Consider the following 5331-nt stretch of genomic DNA (forward strand, 5'->3'; position numbering starts at 1 on the left):
TGCTTCTCAGATTATTTGCTCAGCATACAGACTGAATGAGTATAGTGAATGAACATAACCCTGGGACACTCCTTTCCTGATTTAAAATCAGTCAGTGTTCCCTTGGAGTCCTGGTGTGGTGTGTAGGATAAAGCATTAGACTGCAAGGTTGGTTTGAACAACAAGGTCGGTGGTTCAAACTCACCAGCGGCTCCTTGGAAACACTACACAGTATTGCTATGAGTCACTATAAAACGGCACTTAACAACAAGTGTCCCCTTGTTCTGTTCAAATGACTCTGTATATACCTTTCATCTTCTTTTGATGCTTTTTTCATCATTCAGTGTTTTGCTTGTATTATCCTTCAATATGGCAAGTTGAAGCTGGATTTTTTTCTTCAGTTATTTCAGCTTGACCAGGTTAGAAATTTCATTATATTTGACTTTGTCTTCTTGAGCTGACATTTGAAATTTTCAGTTCAGCTCTCTTACATCTTCATTTATTCCATTTGCTTTAGCATCAGTACACTAAAGTGTGAGTTTCAGAGTCTCTTCTGACATCTATTTTGGTCTTTTCCATATTATATCTTCTTAATGACCTTTTGCTTTCTACCTGTATGATGTTCTTGATGACATCCAATTAATGTCTAATTGAACTAATCTGTTCTTGAGATGTTCTCTAAATTTGGGTGGGATATGTTCAATACCATATTTTGGTGCATGTGGACTTGTTTTAATGCTCTTCAGATCCAGCCAGAACTTGCATATGAGCAATGAATGATGTGTTTCAGTCTGCTGCTGGCCTTGTTTTGGCTAACGATATGGAGCTTTTCCAGTGTCTCTCCACAGATGTAGTCAATTTGATTTCTTTGTATTCCATCTGGTGAGGCCCATGTGTAGAGTTAATTTTTATATTTTTTAAAAAAGGTATTTGCAATGAGGACATTTACTGGTCTTGTAAAATTCTATCATGCCATATCTAGCACTGTTTCTAACACCAAGACATTATTTTCCAACTACTGATCCTTCTGCATTGCTTCTAATCAGTAATTATCAATACATATTGATTGCATGTTTAATCAATCTCAGATTGAATAAGCCAGTAGAATTATTCAATTTCATTATCACTTCTTTTAGTGGTTGGTGCATAAATGAATAATAGTGATATTAACTGATTGCCTTGTAGGCATGTAGATATTAGTCTATCACAGATAGCATTGTACTTTAAGATAGATCTTGAAATGTTCTTTTTGATGATGAATGTGACTCCATTCCTCTTCAATTTGTCATTCCTGGCATAGTAAACCATGTGACTGTCAAATTCCTGAGAAGCAGCTGATGGTTTAGAATTATTACCCTATTGGTTACAGCCACACACTTTAACCAGGCTTGCTTAAGCACTGCATACATATGTTGTTAAGTGTCATCAAATTGGTTTGGATTCATAGTGACCCTAAATACAAAAGAAAGAAACATTACCACGTCTTGTTGCCACTGTGTCAATTCACCTCCTTGAGGAGCTCCCTCTTTTTTAATGTACCAAGCATGATGTTGTTCTCCAGGGACTAGTCCTTCCTGACAAGAGGTTCAAAGTACTAGAGACAAAGTCTCACCATTATTATTTCTAAGGAACAATCGGCTGTAATTTCTTTCTTTCTTTCTTTTTTTTTTTTTAAGAAGAAAGGTATCTGGCTGTACTTTCAAAAGAGAATTATTTGTTCTTCTGGTTGTCCATAGTACTTAACAATTTTCTTGGCCAACATCTTAATTCAAATACATTGATTCCTCTCTGGTTTTCTTTCGTCATTGTCCAGCTTTCCTATGCATATGAAGCAGTTGAAAATACCATGGCTTGAGTCAGGGACACCTTAGTTCTCAAAGAGACATCTTTGTTCTTTAATACTTTAAAGAGCTCTTTTGCAGCAGATTTGCCTAAAGCAACATGTCATTTGATTTTTTGACTGCTGCTTCCAGGAGCATTGATAGTGGATACAAGGAAATGAAATTTTTGACAACTTTGATCTTTCTTCATTTTTTATAGTGCTATTTATTGGTCTAGTTGTGAGGATTTTTGTGTTCTTTACATTGAGGTGAAACCCATACTGAAGGCTGTGGCCCTTGATCTTCATCAGTAAGTACTTCAAGTTTTCTTTGCTTCTAGCAAGCAAAGTTGTGTCATCTGCATATTGCAGATTGTTACCGAGTCTTGCTCCAATCCTGAAGACGTGCTGCTTCTTCATATACTCCAGTTTCTCAGATTACTCGTTCAGCATACAGACTGAATAAGCACCTTTCCTGATTTTATACCATCCAGTATTCCCTTGTTCTATTCAAACTACTTGCTCTTTTTCTCTGTGCAGATTCCTATACACTTAATGAAGTTTTCTGAAATTCCCATTATGTACAATGCTATCCATAATTTGCTATAATTCACACAGATGACTAAGGTGGACTTTGCACAGTCAGTAAAGCATAAGTAAACATCTTTCTGGTATTCTCTGTTTTCCACCTGACTTCAGCAATTATAGTCCTCATTTCTTAATCTGAATCTGGTTTGAATTTTCCATAGTTCCCTGCAAATGTGTTGCTGCAACTGTTTTTGAATTTTCTTCAGCAAAATTTTACTTGCATGGCATATTATTTGATGAGTTCCACATTCTGTTGAGTTGTCTTTCTTTGGAATGAGCAGCATAAATGTGCATCTCTTCTAGTTGGTTGTCTAGGTATCTGTCTTCCACATTTCCTGACATAGATGAGTAAGCACCTCATTTGTTGAAAAATTACAATCTGTATTCTGTCAATTCCTGGAGCATTGTTTTTTGTCAATGCCTTCAATGCAGTTTGGACTTCTTCCTTCAATAACATTGGTTCTTGATCATTTGCTACCTCTTGAAATAGTTGAACGTCTATCATTTTGGTACAGTAACTCTGTATTCCTTCCATCTTCTCTTGATATTTCCTGCATGATGCAAAATTTTCTCCTTCTTGTTGTTGCTAAGTACCATCAAGTGGGTTCCTACTCATAGCGATCCTCTATAGGATTTCCAAGGAGCAACTTGTGAGTTTGAACTGCCAACCTTGTGGTTCAAACTGACCTTGAGGTCCAGTGCTTATGCTGCAGTATCACACCCTTAGAATCCTTTAATATTTAAACTTAAGGCTTACATGCTAAATCACTAGAAAGTACATAGCTTTTAGTAATAAGAGAACATCATTGAGGATTTAAGAATTTTAAGTTAATTCTTTTCTCAACAAATGCTAAGTATTTCATTTGTGTTCTATTCCTTTCTTGAACTGTTTCCTGACCCAAGCCATTATCCAATTGCCCTTTTTGTTATTAAGTTCCACCTAATTGGTTCTGACTCATAGTGACCCTGTATAGGGTTCTGAAGAGTAACTGGTAGATTTGAACTGCCAACCTTGTGGTTTGCAATCCAGTGCTGATCCTAAAGTGCCCACTGCCCTACTGACCCTAAAACAGCACAATGCTTGACTTCTATTATCTACTAGTTATGCTAGCCTTATTTAGGTGAGGCATAAGCACCATTTAGGATGACCTCTTGGTGATCAACATTGCAGTTGTTAAAAATTACCATCTATTATCTACAAGCATATCTCAGCCTCAAGCTTCTGGTTTAAGTTCACCAGCCACTCCTCGGAAACCCTGTACAGGGTCGCTATGGGTCAGAATCAACCTGATGGCACTCAACAACAACATACCTCAGAGATAATTCAGGTTTGATACCAGACTACTGCAGTCAAGCAAATGTAAAGTGAGTCACACGGGTTTATTATTATTATTATTTTTTTTTTTTTGGGGGGGGGGCGGTTTCCTGGTGTATATGAAAGTTATCTTTACATTAGTAAGTGTATAACTTATGTAGTCTAATTAATGTACATTATGAAAAAGTTTGAAATATTGTGAGAATTACCAAACGATGATGCAGAGACATGAAGTGAACACCTACTGCTGTAGAAATGGTACAAATGCACTTGTTCGATGCAGGGTTGCTACAAACCTTCAATTTTTCAGAAATGCAGTATCTACTAAGCATAGTAAAATGGTGTAGGCCTGCAGTTCATAAGGAAACACTTGCTGTGAAGAAACAAACCAGTAAATATCTTACAATTCACCATTCTCACTGCTTCTGTGTAACTGGTTCCAAAGCAGGGGGTTCATTCATTTCTTAGATGTTGACTCTTTTCAACAAATTAATCAATCTCTCCATTAGGTCCTTGCACACAATATGGAAAGATAATTGTTTTTGCCTCTCACCTCCATATAGATGCCTCCATTAATCCTTTCACAATTATTTTCTTCTCCCAATTAATTTTGTAAATTTGTACATGTTTCAAAATAATGAAAGGCTGATACACAGGGCCAGTTGCTTCAGATTCTGGTTCTGACAATATGGTTTGTTTTTGTTAAGTGCTGTTGAGTCGGTTCTGGCCCATAGCAACCCTGTATAGGGTTTCTGAGGAGTGGTTGGTGAGCTTGAACCGCTGACCTTGTGGTTCAAATCGACTTTGAAATCCAGTGCATTACCCCACAGGCCCACACCAGAATTCTGCTTTATTTACTGAATAACCTGAAGCTGCTCCATGTGAGAAATTCAATGGCTCTGAAATGCAGAATTTACCTAATCTAATTCAAACCCATGAGAGATATACTTTGGTGGCTTTTCGCAGTAAAAATCAGAATTTATATGGTAAAACAAAGTGTCTACCCTGGGACATAACACTCTCGTAGGTACTATTTTCCAACGAAATTAACAGAAAATATACATTTGAAATTATGAGGATAAATTCTAGAAAAAAATAGTGCAACTGAGTAATAAAATGCACTTTGTACATTGTTTTCGAGAAGGGAATTCTTGTTTCTTTCCAAAATATCACCTATCAGGTTATAAAATGTGTGATGATACACAAAAATAATACATACATGAACTGCAAAATACAATTCTTGCTTTAAGATTTTTTCCCCTCAGAACTTTAGTCTTCATTCCTGCAGAGCTAAATCAATTTTCAATATAGTATTCTGAGAAACTCACGAAATGCACAGGGTCATCAATTACTACAGTGTACTATTTCTTATAAGGAGCTCTGGTAGCGTAGTGGTTACAAATCGGGCTTCAAATCTCAGGGTCAGCAGTTTGAAACTACCAGCTGTTCAGCGGGAGAAGGAAGAGGCTTTCTGCTCCCTTAAAGATTTACAGCCTTGGAAACCCTGTACAAGGTCGCTATCCGTCTCCACGGCACATAACAACAACAACACTTCTTATTAGCAATTGTTTGTTGTTGTTGTTATGTGCCGTGGAGTCAGTTCCGACTTATAGCGACCCTGCATAGTGTT

General features: G+C 37.0%; 1 protein-coding gene across 1 annotated transcript in view; it reads left to right on the forward strand.

Moving 5' to 3' along the window:
* Window positions 1-5331, forward strand: part of LOC102838465 (chromosome unknown open reading frame, human C12orf40) — a 146217-nt gene that overhangs the window by 7203 nt on the left and 133683 nt on the right. The window lies entirely within an intron of this gene.

This window comes from Chrysochloris asiatica, unplaced genomic scaffold (genome assembly GCF_000296735.1).
Source record: "Chrysochloris asiatica unplaced genomic scaffold, ChrAsi1.0 scaffold00077, whole genome shotgun sequence".
Lineage (NCBI taxonomy): Eukaryota > Metazoa > Chordata > Mammalia > Afrosoricida > Chrysochloridae > Chrysochloris > Chrysochloris asiatica.